Source organism: Mus caroli, unplaced genomic scaffold (genome assembly GCF_978045245.1).
Source record: "Mus caroli unplaced genomic scaffold, Mus_caroli_1 scaffold_7, whole genome shotgun sequence".
NCBI lineage: Eukaryota > Metazoa > Chordata > Mammalia > Rodentia > Muridae > Mus > Mus caroli.
The window spans coordinates 119,780,374-119,798,303 of record NW_028227262.1 but is presented as its reverse complement, the minus strand read 5'-3'; the positions used below and the strand labels follow the sequence as shown (position 1 = coordinate 119,798,303).

Below are 17,930 nucleotides of genomic sequence, written 5' to 3'. Positions count from 1 at the left end.
TTTTGTTTTTAGTGCTAAATTTCTCTGTGTCTCTTTTCTTCTTATACCCTCTCTGCATGTGTCATGTTTGTGTGCGTGTGTGTGTGTCTGTGTGTCTGTGTGTGTGTATATGTATGTCTATGTCTATCTCAGGAGGGCTATGTGTATGCCTGTGTATCTCTCTGTGTGTCTCTGTATCTGTGTGTATGTGTTTCTGTGCATGGGTGTCTGTGCTTGTGTGTATCTGTGTATATATATCTATGTATCTATATGAGTATGTCTGTGTGTTTATGTGTGTGTGCCTATGTATATGTGTGTGTATGTGTATGTGCTTAAAGTTTTTTTTAAAGGATATTCATTTTATAACAGTATGGTGGGGAGCTTAAAATAGCCCCCTTCATACTATGTTTCTAGTTATGTTTTAAAGACATATTTCTTAGCTTGGGTGTATTCACTCTTGATCCCTGAAACTTCCTCTTGGCACTAGTTTATAAAAGCCAGAATGTTGAAATAGCCCTGTTAGTTTGAGATCTGAAGGTGTGAACTCTTTCAGAAACATAATTGAAACCATTACTCAGTTCTGTAATTTGGGACCACTCAGCAACAAGCTACGGAAGTGAGAGGCACAACAGCACACAGCAGTGCCTGGTTCCTCTCTTAGCTTTGTACTAGAAAATTCTCCTCTATCTAGTCTTTATCAAATTCTTGTGTGCTTATTTAAAGTCTTTTCTCCTGAATGGGAAGATTTTGAACCATTTATAAGCAAATAACTCTTTTTGTGCCTTCCTTTATGTGTATCTCTGTTGCCATGTCAACAAAATATAGCTAACATTGAGTAAACCAGTGGGTGCTTGTGTGCTACCTCCCTCCCTAGGGGAAGGTAAATGTGGAGAAGTAGAAGGGGCCAAATTGAGAACAAAGAATGGTTCTCGCCTTGGCTCTCCATTAGCTGGCTGTTTCAGTCCTTACACACACACACACACACACACACACACACACACACACACACAAAACCCCCGTTTCAGCTGTTCAGAGATACATCTAATGTGTCTTATTCTTTTGCATGTTGGAACCTTGTCACTATTTGGGGTAAAATAACTGTTATAAGCTATCTTTTAGAACCAGGAAACCCAAAAAGGAATGGTGATACTTAAGAAATTTATATTTTGGGGGCTCAAAGGCTTACATTGTGCATATTGGTGTTGAAAGTACTTCCTGAGTGACAAGTAACTGCTTAGTCAGTAATTTACAGTCACAACGAACAAACAATGGTGGCAGAGACCTAAAACACATGGCATGCTTTTAGAACATATATTTGGTATATCAATGGGGTGAATCCTAAAGGTGAAATCATTAGGTCAAAAACTACCTAAAGTTTTAAGGTTGCAAGAGTGATACCCAAACAGCTCTTCACAGTGACTGCATGTGCACCAGGAATGTCAGAAAAACATCTTTCTCTATACATAGGAAGGGTCCTTTAAAACAGAATAGATATTTGAACATCTGGCAGCCACTTGAGAAGTAGCGGCAGGAGGATGTTTGATCCTTTTTGTAAGCACAAAAATGAAACCCCTAAACTTTGCAGCGGGTTTGTGGTAGAAAGGACTGGTAACAACCCTTGCCTGTTTCTTTTAGTGGCCTCAGGTCCTGTCTGCACCTCTTCTGTGCAGCTATTCGAATCCACACCATCCGGTGACTTGATTTCACTATTTTGTCTTTTGAGTCTCCTATTTTCTCACCCCCCTCTTCTTCTTTTTGTTATTTTTCTCCTTAAAATTGCTAAAGCTTATCCTCCTGTACTTCAATCATGATTTTTTGTGGAGGGTAAAAGAGAGCTGAGTTTTGAGTTCTTCCATGTTTGAAAATACCCATGTTCTTTTCTTACACGCTTCTTGCTATTCGGCCTATGTTAGGAATTTGCTAATTGACTTCTCCAGTGTTGCTTGTTTGGCTCCTCCAGTTTCTGTTGAGCTCCTCTGCCAACCCCTAGTGAACCCTTAACATAACCTAATTAACTCTTGGTCATTGGGTTAATTTTTATTAAAATTTAAGTGTGGCTTGGTAAGAACTTTCTTAGATGTTAGCAGGAAATTGGATGAAAATTTCCCCTCCCATTTCTGAGATATAGTACAAACTAGATGTTTTTTTTTTCCTCTGTTGCTTCATCACTTGTGTCTGCTTTCACTTCCTTTGTGTGGCAGTTCACAACATTTAGCCAAGAAAATGATCTAGCAGGTGCTAGCCCACATAGTCAGTTGTTCCAGTGGGAAGACAGTTCTGCATGCTTAATACTTTATACTGTTACACTTTCAGATAGTGTAGGGAAGGAAACCTTCTCTGCCCATCTCAGGTTCACTTGCTTGGCCTGTAACTTATAGCAATAGAAGATATTAATGAGCCGGGCGTGGTGGTGCACGCCTTTAATACCAGCACTCGGGAGGCAGAGGCAGGCGGATTTCTGAGTTCGAGGCCAGCCTGGTCTACAGAGTGAGTTCCAGGACAGCCAGGGCTATACAGAGAAACCCTGTCTCAAAAAAACAAACAAACAAACAAAAAGATATTAATGAAAGAGAAGCAAATAAAAGATTATTAACAAGCAGTGGGTCTTTAATACGCACATGCTATGTACATTAAGAGGTGAATAACTGAACAGGGTAGTTAGAATTCAGACTTACAGCACAGTTTAATACCAACCAGTATATTTGTAGCCAAGTGACAAGATAAAAGAAAAGCCTTAGAGCTACAAGGCTGAGTGGGTACTGTGAGAAGACAGATGTGGAAACCGCTGGTAGATGAGGGCTAGATAGTGTGGTTTGCTTGTGTACCCTCTTTTGTTAGTGTCCTCGTGTCTACACTGAGACTGTTCTCTCCTCATCCTGGCAAGAGACAGGGATGGGGGGTACTTTTTAAAAGGGACTTTATATTTTGTTCTTAGGTAGTGGGGAGGAACATAGAAAACTCAGCCTATCCTGCTTTGTTCAGTTGCTTTCAGCTTAAAATAAGGCTTTGCAAGAGCATAAAATATACCAAGAAGGTACATATTCTTTTAGCATAGAATTTGCTAAAAGCAGAGCCAGGTTTGGTGGCTCATATCTGTATTCCCAGCACTTAAGAGGCTGTGATGGTTAATCAACTTGATAGGATCACCTAGAACAGTGGTTTGCAACCTTCCTTATGCTTCAATCCTTTAATATATCCTCATTTTGTAGTGACCCCCAACCATAAAATTACTGTTGTTGTTAACTTCATAACTGTAATTCTGCTATAGTTATGAATTGGAATGTAAATATCTGACATGCAGGACATCTGATATGTAACTCCTATAAAGGGTCATTCAACTCCCAAAGAGGTCACAACCCACAGGTTGAAAATCATTGACCTAGAAGGTATGTCTGTGGTGGTTCATCTAAATTATCTAAGCCACTGGGTATGCGTGTAAGGGATTATTTAGGTTAGGTTAACCAAGATGGGAAGATTTACCTTAACTGTGAGTAGGTGGCACATAGGCTATGAAATGCACAATAGTTTCTGCTGCTCTCTGCTTCCTGAGAGAGTGTGACCAGCTGCCTCAGGTTCCTGCTACCCCGACTTTCCTATACCATAAAGACTATACCCCTGAACTGTGAACTCAAGTAAACTCACCCTTCCTTAAGTTGCTTTTGTTGGGTATTTTATTTCAGCAATAAGAGAAATAACTGCTAAAAAGGTGAAGGCGGGAAGATTGCTGTGAGTTTGAAGCATGCTTGGGACACCTAGTGAACCCCAGGCCAGCTTGGGCTAGAATGTGAATACTCTGTAGGTTGGAGCAGTATTTTTGTTGTAGGAGTGAGATAGAAATGAAGACTTGAGTATATTCAAGTCATGGATAGCCATGAAAATGGCTGTTTGTCCTCAAAGCTTTCTTACGGGATCCTTACGGATTTCTAGGGTGAAAGCAGCACACAGTTATCCTGTGAAATTTTGGGTAAGGTAGTGTAAATAAAAAGAAATATAAGTATAAAATCTGCTTATGATTTTGGAAGTCTCCCAATAGATTCTTCAAGTAACAGATACTAGCATGAAGGAGCATGGCCTGTAAGTCACAAGGCAGTAATTCCAGCTGTCAGAGCTTCATGTAAGAGCACCATGCTCTTAGGCAGCACAAGAGAAAGAAGGTAGAAAGTAAGTAGAACACAGGAAGGCATTTTTATTTCCCACTGAGGAAATGGTGTGCAAAAGTCTGGAGACAAGGGGAACTGAGCAGTGTCTGCAGTCCTAGCTAGCTAGCTGCACCATTACTCCCCACCAGCTGGGTGCAGATTGCCAGAGATCAGAGTCGTCTTAGACTCCTGTGCTCTGTTCAATTTACCCAAAGGTAATGTCAAAAGAAATGGAACATGTAGGGCTAGAGATGTAGCACAGTAGTAGAGCACTTGCCTATTACACGCAGAGCTCCAGGTTGAATCCCCAGTACTGCTCCCTGCTTCCCTCAAAAAAGCAGAACACATTTTGCAGCTGTACTTTTTTTTTTTAATAAAAGAAAATAAATACACTTTTAGGAGAAGAAAGTGTAGCACTGACTCCTATCTGAAACCCAAGTGACTGGAATAATAGATTTAAAAAACGAGAAACCAAAGATGAGGCAGTTTGAAGATTAGTGAGGAGACAGACTGGTTCCTTCAGAATAGGAATGAGCACAAGGGTGCGAGCCTATAATCTCAGCACGGGAAACTCAGGGCAGGAGGGTCAGAGTTTAAGTGTGGCTTCGGCTACCGAGTGAGAGCCTGCCTCTAAAATAAATAAACGTGATATAGAGACGGGAAGGGTTGGTGAGAATACCAACATGAAAACAAACTTAATGACGAAGAATAAGGCTCCTGAGAGGAGAGAGATGATATGATCCACTGGACGTTTATGAAATACCATAGGAATGATGATACGAAAGGGGCTAGAACCTGCCTGAGCCCATTGTGCAGAAAGCAGACATTTGGAGCATCCAAGGGAGACTTTAGGGTATAATTCAGAGGATTAAAATGTAGAGAAACATTGATAATAAAATTTATTGTATCCTTCTTTCTGTGGGTTTGAGAGTGTTGCAGTGTGGCTGTGTGCCCTGAGGGACCTAACAAAGGTTAGTTAATTATAATCAACTGTTAGAACACACTGCTCTGTGCAAAGGACTACTCACGTGACACCTATGTTTGTTGTTCGTGTGGAAGCATACACTTACTATTTGACTTCTTAAGAGCGACCTTCAATTTTAAAGGCTATTTATTATATATATTTAAAATATATAGCTCTATAAATTGTCTTTCCCTACTCACCCTCACTCCAACAACAGTAATCTTTGTTGATCTCTGTATATATATTATACATTGTATATTACATTGTATACACGTATATTATTAGTTATATCTTCACAATTTATAAAGACTACATATTTTAAAACCACTTCATTTATAATTTTTCTTAATTGTCTAAAATCTTGTTGCTGTTCCTTTGAACACTGGCTTCATTTCTTTTCTTTCTTTTTCTTCATTTCATTTCTTTTGTATTTTGGAATGTATCCAAATGTTGTTTTGTCTTTATAACTGGTTTTCTGTTTTACTCTATTTACATTGGATTAAAACACAACAATTTTTCTTCCTTTTTTTTTTTTTCCTGAGACAGGGTTTAGCAGTGAGTCCTGGCTGGCCTATAACTCACCGTGTAGCCTAGCTGTCCCTAACTTGGGCTCTTGCTCCTGTAGTATCTCAGCCAAGGACTCAAGGACTGGGAGAGTCATCACAGCCAGCAGCCCCGGCCAGCCTCACCTCTTCTCTGTTCTCTGCCCTTCTACTCAGATTCCTCCTTCTGTCTCCTACTCCCCTCCCTCCCTTCCTCCTTTGTTGCGAGTAGTCTAAACTAGACTTGAATTTGCTAAGTAGCAAGGATGACCTTCACCTTCTGATCTTCCTGCCTTCCCTTCCGGAGTAGATTTCACTCTCACAGCGCTACAGGTCATCAAGCCCAGAGCACTGTGTGCAGTAGGCAAGCACTCTATCAATTGAGCTCATTTAGTCCTGCTTCATTTATTACCATCATCATCATCATCATCATCATCGTTGTTGTCTTTATTGTGTTTGTGTTCGGTGTGCATGTACAGATAGGACAACAACATATGTGAAGTCTGTTCTCTCCTTGCATTTTAAGTATTTTCTAGGGATTGAATGAAGGTTGTCACACTTGACCATCTCTGTCTGCATGGCTTTTAATGAAAAGTTTTTGTATTAGAAGAGTTGAAAAAAATGACAAGAGAGGCAGAGACAGGATCAGGATTTCATGGAAATATAAGTCATATTATTGATGTATTAATCATATTTGTGATAGTGTTTGTTTTCTTTCTTAATTGGTAGGTTCCTACTATTTCCTGCCACCAGAGGGCACAAAGGTATTGATTGAGTTTAGTGCTGTGTTCATAGTGAATTCAGACTGACTTTCATACTGTTTTCTTTTTTGGCCTGTATCCTATAATAAAATCTTCATTCAGGGATAACTTTGTATTTGAGCATATATATCATTAAGAAATTTTGACACTGAAGGCTGTACTGTACCAAATTATAAAGAAGAAAAGGAAGGTGATGACTTGGAGAAATGGCAGAGGAGTGTGCAGTTTCTAAGCTCATTCTCATGTCATACTAGGCACTAAGCCTAGGGGGAACAGGATGGGCAGGTAGGTCAATATCCCAAAAAGAGAGTGCAGGAGTAGATCCACTGCTGTACAATGAATTATGTTTGACAAAGGAGTCAGAGTTATTCGATGGGAAAAGGATATTATTCTCAGCAAAACAATTAGATATATCCACTTTGGAGGAAAGGTGATCTTTGACTGTTATCTCATTCCATAGAAATTAGCTAAAATAATAGATCATAGATTACATGGGAAAAGCAAAGGAAAAAAATCTTGATAACCTTGGTGTAGATGAGAATTTCTTAGTGCATATAGAAACAAACAAACAAAAAACTGCAAAAGTGTCTGGGGCAATGGCTCAGTAGGTAAAGTGGTTGGAGGAGTTTGGATTCCTAGAACCTACAAGGTGGGGAGGTGGGGGAGAGTTCTCTGAAGCTCATAGTATAGCTACCTGAAGTACACAGCGAAAAACAACAGACCTCCACATGTGTGGCATGCACCTGCACTTAGACACACACACATGTTTTTGCAATGTTGTCTCAGCAGTATAGCCCAAGCTAGCTAAGAACTCCTGATCTTTCTTCCTTAGGCTCTCAAGTGCTGCAATTAGAGATGGGAGTCATCACACTTTGGAAATTCAATATACTAATCCATTTCGACTACCACAGCTCTTTTCCCTGTGGATTTCAAACAGGTTCTGAGATGGTAGAGAAATCTTAGACTATAACCATGCGTGTGTAAAACTGGGATGAACAAGTTGGTTATTCTGTGGCTGATGAATCCCTTCATTTCTAATTGCATGCAGATTTTTTAAAGATTTAAAAAAAATTTGTTTACAAAAGGGAAGAATGACATTTCTGGAAATGTATGCTACAAACGCTTGTCACACATGATCCAGTGGATAAAAGGACCACCAAGCCTGAATATCTGATATCAACCCCTGGAATCCACGTGGAGAAAGGAGAGAATTGCTGCAAGTTGTCTCTGCCCTCCATCCATGCCCTGGCAAGCATGTCCTTCCACAGATACATATACACATCATGGCAGGAGTATGCCTCTTCTTCCATAGACACACAAACAAGGCAAGACTGGCTGAATATATATAGTACGTAGTACAAACAAAATAGTGTGTGTCTCATTATGTAGCCATGGCTGTCCTGGAACTCATTATGGTAGACCAAGCTGGCCTTGAACTCACAGTGACCTACATGCCCCTGCCATCTAAGTGCTAAGATTAAAGGTGTGTGCCACCACACCTGATCAAAAATTCTCTTAAAAAAGAATGTTATAGCATTATATCATAGTAACAGATTGTAAAAGATGTGAACAATTGAAGTGTCTATTGCTTGGTGACTGGTTAAGTAAATATTGGCTATTTCTATAAAATGGAGAAAAATGCAGAAGTTAAAGACAGAGACTCTCTATAGCTACTAAGAGTAGAGCTATATGGTGAGACATTGCCATTTTGTAGGAAAAGAAACACCAGACCTGTCCACACAAAAATCTCTTATGCAAAGAAGTCTCTAGAAAGGCATATACAAAGAGGACTTCCCTCCAGAGAGAAGAGTCAGATGCAGAAGAAAAGGGTTAGACACAGGCTGACTATTGCTGTCATCAGATTTTTAAGGCAGATCCCTTGACTCCTACACAGGGATGACTAGATAGCTCAGTGATTAAGAACACTGCTGCTCTTCTGGAGGGGCCCAGCCCCATGTCAGGCAGATCACCGTCTAATTCCAACTCTGTGATCTACTGCCTCTTGCCTTCTCAGACATCTGTACTCACATGCACATATCACGTGCGCACACACACACACACACACACACACCTACACATAGTTAAAGGTAATCCGTTTTACAACAGATTAACTTAAGCTGCTATGCTGTTTTCTTCCACTGAGAGCATTCTGCCATAGGTTGTTGGTTGCTTTTCCCTATAGGCAGGAAAAGACTGTGACTCCATTGTGCTCCATGTACCTTTTATCTTGAGGTTCCAGGTATTTTCTGATTATCTCATGTTCATGACAGGTAACATAAGCTATGGGCCTCAGTTTCTTATCTGTAAAATGAAGTGAAAAGGATGAACTTTGGGCTTTTTACATTTCTCCAATTAGAGCTATGGTTATAAATCAAGAAAAACCTTTATGCTTAGAATAACCATTAGGCAAAGACCTAAGTCTGAACCAAGGAATGAAATTGCAGATTTTGTGTGTAGATATGTGAGAGCACTTGCCAACCAGCCAACTCTGTGCTGAATAGACATGAGTTCTTTTTATGCTGGGAAAGAAGCTGGGTTACTGATGACAGGGCTGTACAAGATGCTCCAGGTGGCTCTTCCGAGGCAGAGGTAACATGCCATCAAACAAACAAACAAACAAACAAACAAACAAAGCCTTTTGCTCTGCTCTGTTTGTGAAAGGAGGAAATTAGATCTAACCCTGTGAGTGATATTCTACACAACTCAGACTTGCCTTAGTACCTTTTTGTTTATCTTAAGTTTGAATTATGACCTACTTTACTTTCCTCAACCCAGTTTCTCAGAATCTAATCTCTAGCATTTTTACCTATTTTTATCTATTGCTTCAAAATGCAGTAGAGGATGGGATTCTTGGCAGCAGAGGAGTTCAGGGTTTAAAAGGAGTCCAACATGTTCAGCAAACATCTGAGGCTAGGCCATGTCAGATAACGAGTGCAAAGGTGCCTGAATTTGGGTCTCAAATTAGCTGTGATCTTGGGTTAATCACTTGACATGCCTATTTGTTTCCTATACTGGCTGGTTTTGTGTGTCAACTTGACACAGCTGGAGTTATCACAGAGAAAGGAGCTTCTGTTGGGGAAATGCCTCCACGAGATCCAGCGGCAAGGCATTTTCTCAATTAGTGATCAAGTGGGGAGGCCCCCTTGTGGGTGGTGCCATCTCTGGGCTGGTAGTCTTGGTTCTATAAGAGAGCAGGCTGAGCAAGCCAGGGGAAGCAAGCCAGTAAAGAACATCCCTCCATGGCTTCTGCATCAGGTCCTGTTTCTGACCTGCTTGAGTTCAAGTCCTGACTTCCTTTGGTGATGAACAGCAGTATGGAAGTGTAAGCCGAATAAACCCTTTCTTCCCCAACTTGCTTCTTGGTCACGATGTTTGTACAGGAATAGAAACCCTGACTAAGACAAATTGGTACCAGGAGTGGGGTATTCCTGTGACAACCTGACCATGTTTTGGGGAGGACTGTGGAAGGACTTTGGAACTTTGGGCCAGAAGATCCAGTCTGTGTTAAGAGCTCTGTCAGATGTTGTGTAGGAGCTTGGAAGATAATGTTGAGAACAGCACAGAAGATGGCTTTGTGAAATTTCAAGAGGGAAGATTAAAGACTCTTTTCAGGGCCATTGCTAGTTTGTGAAGATTCTGTGTTTCTGGTTAGCTGGGGCTGAAGAGTCAGCTGTGATTAATAAGATACCAGAACTACTAAAGCAAAAACTTTGCATTACTATTGATGCTGGTTAGCTGGAGCTAAGAAATTATCGGTGATTAAGAAGAGACCAGCATCACTGAGGTGAAATCTTCTGGGAAGTGTTTTCTGAGAGCACAGAGGCTATTGCAGAGATAACCAAGGTTTTACTTTGTGCTGCACAGGACTTAGTAATGTGTAAAAGTCACTCAGGTGGTAAGGGTTTTGAAGGCATGAAAGGGGTCATGCAGAGCAGCTGAGACTCGGCACTGTGAGAGGCCATGGAAGGCCATTGGTGAAGGTGCAGCCTCAGTTGCAGTTGATGGCCCAGGACTGAAGGGGTCATGCATTGTTTTGGAGATGCCAGGACCATGGATGACCACCAAGAACAGCAGCAGCAGTGGCGTACAGGCATCTGGAGCCTAGAGGAAAAGCTGTGTGCTACAAAGGACAGGGCTGAAGAAGTGACCCAAGCCCTTGGAGGAGCCCAGAAGATCATGAGTTGGATCCCAGACATTGGACAGTTAGAGTTTAATTTTTGCTTTTGATTGTGATTGTGCCCTGATATTTTTCCCTCTTGAAGGAAGGAAGTATTTTAGTGGAGCCCACAGTTAAGAGACTTTTAATTGTAAAAAGACTTTGGATTTTAAAAGAGATGGATATTTTAAAGAGATTGAAATTTTAAGAATATGTAAAGACTGTGAGACATTTAAAATTATTTAGACCTTGGGGATGAGTAAGAATGTAAGGGTTGAGGCTTAATAGTGATGTGTTTGTGTGTCAAGTTGACAAGGGGTCAATTGTACTGGCTGGTTTTGTGTGTCAATTTGACACAGCTGGAGTTATCACAGAGAAAGGAGCTTCAGTTGGGGAAATGCCTCCACGAGATCCGGCTGCAAGGCATTTTCTCAATTAGTGATCAAGGGGGAAAGGCCCCTTGTGGGTGGGACCATCTCTGGGCTGGCAGTCTAGGGTTCTATAAGAGAGCAGGCTGAGAAAGCCAGGGGAGGCAAGCCAGTAAGGAACATCCCTCCATGGCCTCTGCAACAGCTCCTGCTTCCTGACCTGCTTGAGTTCCAATCCTGACTTCCTTTGGTGATGAACAGCAGTGTGGAAGTGTAAGCTGAATAAACCCTTTTCTCCCCAACTTGCTTCTTGGTCATGATGTTTGTGCAGGAATAAAAACCCTGACTAAGACATTTCCTCAACTGTGAGATTGTGATAGCAAAAACTGCTTACCACATAGGGTTGTTGCAAGGATTAAGTGAGGTAATACACGGCCAACTACCTTGCATTTGGAATGCTGAGTGCACTCCATAATAGACTCCCTTTTAACATACTACCTTTCTTAAAGGCATAGAGCTGTAAAGCACCATGACATTTCTGGAGCTGTGAGGAATTAGATATACTTCATTATTTCTTCAAAACCTCAACCTGGTGTTATCGTCACAGAACCCACAGATGTACAGTAGTATTCCCCAGCTCTTGCCTTGTTAGGTTAATCTCTCTTGCTTCAGAACTGTTAGGCTTTCCGTGGCAGAGGCTGTATCATTTTCAGCAAATGTATATTGTCTGAATATATGAGGCACTATACTGAGTGAGTAACGTTAAGCAAGGTGTCTGTTCTCTTGAGGCTTAGATTCTAGAAGGGAAAAGCAAACAGTGTTTCTAAGCAGTGATATGAAATTGAAGAGAAGAGAGCAAGTGGGTACAGAAGGATGGGCCTAAGCTCCATCAGGGGATATTAAAAGAAGGATTGTTTGAGCCAGTACCCGCACAGTAGGCTCTTTGGGTTGAGTGTTCACTCTTTTTTTAGACAGGGCCTCATGGAGTTCAGCTAATGTTGAGCTCCATCTCCCGCCCCCATCCCCCAAGTGCTGGGATTTCAGGTGTGAGCCACCACTCCTGCCCCCGTTTATGTGTTTGCTGTTTTGCTCACCTGCATGACTGTGCACCATATGCCTGTCACCCTCAGAGGCCAGAATAGGATATCAGGTCTCCGGGAACTGGAGTTACAGACGGTTATGAGATGCCTTGGGAACTGAACCTAGGTCCTCTGGAAGCAGCCAGTGCTCCTAACCTCCGAGCCACTTCTCCAGTCTCTGACTGTGACACATACTTCTCAGTTCCACCTTCTTGAAATATTGTCTATCGCCATTCTTTCAAGTTTAACATAGAATGTTACTCACTGGGTTTAGTTTGAACATGGTCAATACTTATTTGTATACAGATACAGCTCTGCTTTCCCTCTTCATCTGAATAAGCTTGAGTGGATTTTTTTTTTTAATTGGACTTATTTACTAATTTAAAATTTTTATTCTCTATGTCCATGTTTGACTTCAACATTTATGAATTTATAAGTAGAGAACTTTAATCTGTAGGCATTTCTTTGTAGTGTCATTCATTTAATTTTACTGTCTTGATATATAAAAATTCTAGATTGACTTTATCATAAGCACTAGGGATGTGTTAGTCACAATAGATGATCTGAGAAGTCTGAGAACAGGCAGTTTGAACATTAGCAATTGCTTAGATACTGTTAACAGAAGTGACTTTACTGGGAGAAAACTAGCCTCTTAAAGTGAAGCTGAGCCTGGATAAACTTCATTATTACTTTCCTTGTTGCTGTGGCCAAATATCTAACAAGAAGGAACTTGAGGAGGAAGGGTTTAATTTGGTTTACAGTTTGAGGGACACAGTTCAGTGTAGAGAGGAGAACACAGCCATGGCAGCAAGGGTGTGTGGGAGACCCCCTCCTCACACCTTGCCAGATGAGAAAGTAAAAGCATGACCATAAAAGCCAAGGCTCACTCCCAGTGACTAAGGTTCCAGAGTCTTAGAAAATAGTGCCGGCAGCTGGAGAGCAAGTGTTCACACTTCAGCCATGAGGGACATTGACATTCAAACCTTAACACGTCGGTACTCTCTTTTTGTTATGTTCTTGGTAGCAAATTAATGGCCTGTAAATAAGCTTTGAGAGTTCACCAAATCAGTTACCCATAAAGCAGAATGTTTTCAGTGACTTTTTGCTCTATGGATGACTTCTGTTGTATGCTGTCCATAAGCTGGGGCTTGTGTTTCTTGAAGGGCCTCATTGGAGGTCAAGAGTTGGAACACACTTTTCTGTAGACTATATGGTGTGGTGTGGAACATGCATTAATGGGTAAATGGAATTGCTGATGACCAGAATTAAGTACTAGGGGTTAGAGAGATGGCTCATAAGTTAAGAGCAGAGCATGGACTACTGTTATAGCAGAGCTTCTGAGCTTGGGTCCTAGTTCCCATATCAAGTGGCTCACAACCACCAGTAAGTCTTATTTGTTTATTTATTATAAATGAGTGCTCTATATTTGCATGTACATCTGTATGCCAGAAAAGGGCAGCAGATCCCAGTATAGATGGTTGTGAGCCACTATGTAGTTGCTGGGAATTGAATTCAGGACTTCTGAAAGAGCAATCAGTGCTGTTAACCACTAAACCATCTTCATCCTGATCTTCTTTCTGTCTTCCTGCACACACTCACACACGCTTTCTCTCTCAAAATCTAAATCTTTAAAAAAGAAGAATTAAGAGCTAGTTTTATTAAGAACAAGATCACTTTGTTGTGCAAATCCCATAACAAATACTTATTTAAAATTTCTTATGTCTCAGTTGTTTTTTTTTTTGGTGATAAAGGGGAAGGGCTAGGTGAGAGTACTTATTCTCTATGCCTGAGGACCTGAATGTGAGTTCTTGGCACCTCTGTGGAAAGGCAGGCATGGCTGCTACACCTCTAACCTTAGCACTGGGGACAGAGACAGGTAGACCCTGAGGACTCTGTTGCCGGCCAGCTAACCTAGCCCGAATGGTGAGCTTCCTGTTCAGTGACCCTGTCTCAGGTCACTCATGTGGGGTGCTATAGAGGAAGGTGGTCTGCCTCCTGCTGTGGCCTTTACAGTCACAGGTTCACTGAGAGACGCCATCTCTCTCAAGGGAATGAGGTGGAAAGCAATAGAGTAGATGTCCTAATTTCTACTTTGTCTTCTGCATTTCCATGCATGGATGCAAGCACCTGCATACACCAAGTGGGGATGCCACATTGGGGCGGGGCGGGGGGGGGGGCGGGGATTGAGGAAGGGAACTGAGAAAGGACAGAAAGAACAGAACCAGGAATGGAAGCATGTCTGCACTTAGAAAGCTCAGACTGCAGACTCCAGGCTAACTTGGAATTGCATAGTCACAGAGAAACTGTAGATTTCATTGTTATTGTCATTATGAAATTTGTTTCTTTGGAGTAGATTTTTCTATCAGTCAGAAAATTCACCGTATGTGTTAGTCTACTCTTTTTTGGTATCTTTTTTTTTTTTTTAAGAGTACTAGTTTTGTTTTTGTTTTTGTTTTTTGAGACAGGATCTCTGTAGCCCTGACTATCTTGGAACTCACTCTATAGTCCAGGCTAGCCTCAAACTCAGAGATCCACTTGTGTCTGCCTCCTAAGTGCTAGAATTAAAGCCGTGTGCAACCACAGCCCAGCAAAACAAAAACCAAAAAAACAAAAACCCAAATAATAACTGTATCTTTAAAAATGCCAAAAATAATATACTCTTCTTATTTTAGGATATTATTAAGTTCTAAAGCAGTAACAATTTTGAGGAAAATATTACATTTATAAAAGTTACAAACATTTAAGTCAACATATGTACTAATTTTTTGTGTGTCCACTTAGGTTGAGAAACCATTGGGTTGAAGAGCAAGTTATTAAGTACAGCTACAAGGATTGTAGTGGGTGTGGCTGAAGATGGTAGGAGCGCTGCAGAAGTGATGAGAGCATTTATACATTATAGTAATGACATTATCAAATATCGTACAGCTTCTAGAAAGCCCCATCTGTATTAGTGAGAGAATGAAAAGGGAAAAAAAGACAAATGATATTCTAGTACTTTGTGAAAATTTTTTTTGGCTTTGAAAAGCCCCGGAAATAAAGGGGGAAGGTGGAATGGAAATCCCCTTGCAGTGGTAGATTATGAATAGTTAGGGCATATACTTGTAAGAATGAGCTGACCTTTCTGACATTTCTGTTTGCAGGTGGCAGTCATGCCCACTTCCTCCAAAGAGCTTTTTGTTTTTTAGTTAACAGGCCTCACAATGAGTCTCTCCAAGTGTGGCCTTGTGATTTCCTGGTGTGTGTATGGGGGGGGGGGGATCCCAATACCTTTCACAGGGTCCACAACATCAGTAATGTGGCTCCTTTTCCATCACATTGGCATTCGCAGAACTGTCACATGAGCAATGACAGATCAAACTTTTAGTGCGTTAGTGTAAAGGCAAGGCAATTTACAATTGAGAATTTGGGTGTTTTGGTGCTGGAGAGATGGCTCATCAGTTAAGAGCACATACTGCTCTCAGAGGACCCTTTCAGTTCCATGATGTCTCTGGCCTTTGAAGGCACTTGTATTCACATTAACATATCATGCACATAGTACACATGCACAATTAAAAATAATAAAGATGGTAGGAGCACTGTAGACATGATGAGATGAAAATATTTAAAATTTAAAATCTAAGAAAATTGAAAACAATGTTACCTAATTTCTTTTAGAAAAAGAATTTAAAAGTATTAAGCTTATTAAATATCAACTCTGGCTCAAAGTTCTTTGTTTTTTGTTTTTGTTTGTTGTTGTTTGAGATAGGCTCTCACTGTGTAGCCCATGTTGGTGTTTTGAACTGGTGATCCTCCTGCCTCAGCATCCCAAGTTATGTGAGGTGGAATTACAAAGTGAACTAGACTCTTTTTTCTTCTTTCTCCCTTCCCCCGTTATCTCTTGGAAATAGAATATCAGTTTTACTGGAGAAAGTTGACAAGACAGATCATGGACAGTTGAGCATTGGTGGACATTTTCTAGAGAATGAACAAAGTAAGCCTGTTACCTCAGTGATGCTGACTGCAAGTGGAAGAGGCAGGGGGGAAAAAAGGAATCCTGAAAGAACTTGATTTGCACAATAAAAGTTGAAGCTTTCAGGTGAGAACTAGAACATAAGGACTTAATCTGTCAGGGTCATCCATCATCAGGTGTTTCCAGTGTAGCCTCTTCCTGAGCTCAGAGCTCTCATCCTGCCTGCAATCTGTGTCTGTGTAAATGTTTCACAGGTAATGGGGTGTGGTGGCGCAGGCCTGTAATTCCAGTATTTAGGAGTGTTGCCACTGTTCTGAGGGGCCAGCCTAGTTTCCAGGGGGCTGTCCAGACTGTCCTAGGCTATAGAGTGAGTCCTTGTCTCAGAACTCCAGAAATTTTAAAAAGCAAATGTTGTAGAGATATTCTAGGCCTTACATGTCCACAGTGGAACTTTTGATTTCTCTAATGAGATTTTCTTTACCTACCAAAGTTTTAGTCAGTAAATCATCCTCGGCCTAATTGTTCAGTATAAAATCAAGTCATTCTTTCATTTCTCACCTCTTATGTCCAGTCTGTATGCAAGACTGATGAGTTCTGTCCTCCGCATCACTGCACATCTGTCTGCTTCCCTCCACCTTCATTGCTGTGAGTCTGCTCCAGATGTCATGTCTTTCACTTGATGTGTTGTATCAGCTTCTGACTGAGCTTCCCTACTTGCCTGTCTCTAATTCACTTTCCACATAGCGGGAAATGTTAGGTATAAATTGTTCCTTGCTTAAAATTCTATACTAGCACCTGTTAAATATAGTATTAAACCAAGTTCCTGTAGTCCAGGCTGGCATGGAATTACCTGTGTACCTGAGATTACCTTGAACTTCTGACCCTCCTCCTGACCTCCCCCCCCCCTCCTCCTCCTTCCTCCCAAGTGCTTGGATTATAGGGCCTCACCCCCACACCACCATGCTTCCTTTATGTGGTGCTGTGACTCCAACCCAGAGCCTCCTGCACTCCAGAGAAGCACTCTACCAACCGAGTTACAGTCAAAGGTGAAAATACACGTTCTTTAGCTTTTATAGAAAAGATTTGTTTTGTGAGTTGTATGTGCCTATATGTGCACAGACATACATACTAATGCCCTCGTTTGGAGGCTATAAACGGATGTCTGTCACCTGGTGCTGGAGTTACAAGCAGTTGTGAGCTGCCTGGTGCAAGGAACCTCATTCTCCCACTGAGTCACTAAATCCCAGCCACAGTCCATAAACATGTTCTTTCTCACTTCAGGTCTTTGCAGTTAGTATTGCCTTCGTTTCATAGAATAAGTGGTCTCTGGTTCTTCTGACGCTGCTGCCTTTAAAATGCCCTCTGTGATGATTCTTGCTAAAGTGACTTCTATTATACTTTAGCATGTTTGTCATTTCCTTCATAGTAGCCACCATGACTTTAATTTTCATCTATTTTTATTACATTTATGTATGTATTTTTGTGGGTGCCAGGTGTGTATGTGGGTACCCATACTGTGGTAGCACCATGTGATGATTAGAAAACAACGTGAAAGAATTAGTTTCTCCTCTGCCATCCCTCTACTGGGGATGGAACGCAGATTGACAGTAAGCACCCTGAGTCACTGAGCCATTTTCCCAGCCTTGTTTACCTTTTTTTTAAAACAAAAACAAAAACAAAACAAAACACCTTTGCTAGAAAAAGTAGGCAAACAATTAGCCATGTTAGAATGAGAATACCTACCAGGGCTGTCACACACTAAAGCCATCTAGTAGGCCATCAGCTGAGACTAAAGCGCGTAGGTTTTAGATACAGGGTTTTGGAAATTACTTGCATATCACAAGTAAATGAAAGGCTGGCCATAGCGCCACATGCCAGGACTCAGAAGGCAGGAGGGTCAGTTGGACACCATTCTTGGCAATATAGCAAGTTTGACATCAGTCTGAACTACAGGACACACTGCCCAAACAAACAAGCAAGCAAGCAAAAAGAG

At 41.2% G+C, this 17,930-nt stretch overlaps 1 protein-coding gene across 2 annotated transcripts in view; it reads left to right on the top strand.

Moving 5' to 3' along the window:
• Positions 1-17,930, top strand: part of Ahcyl2 (adenosylhomocysteinase like 2) — a 148,196-nt gene that overhangs the window by 58,788 nt on the left and 71,478 nt on the right. The gene's annotated exons all lie outside the window — the stretch shown is intronic.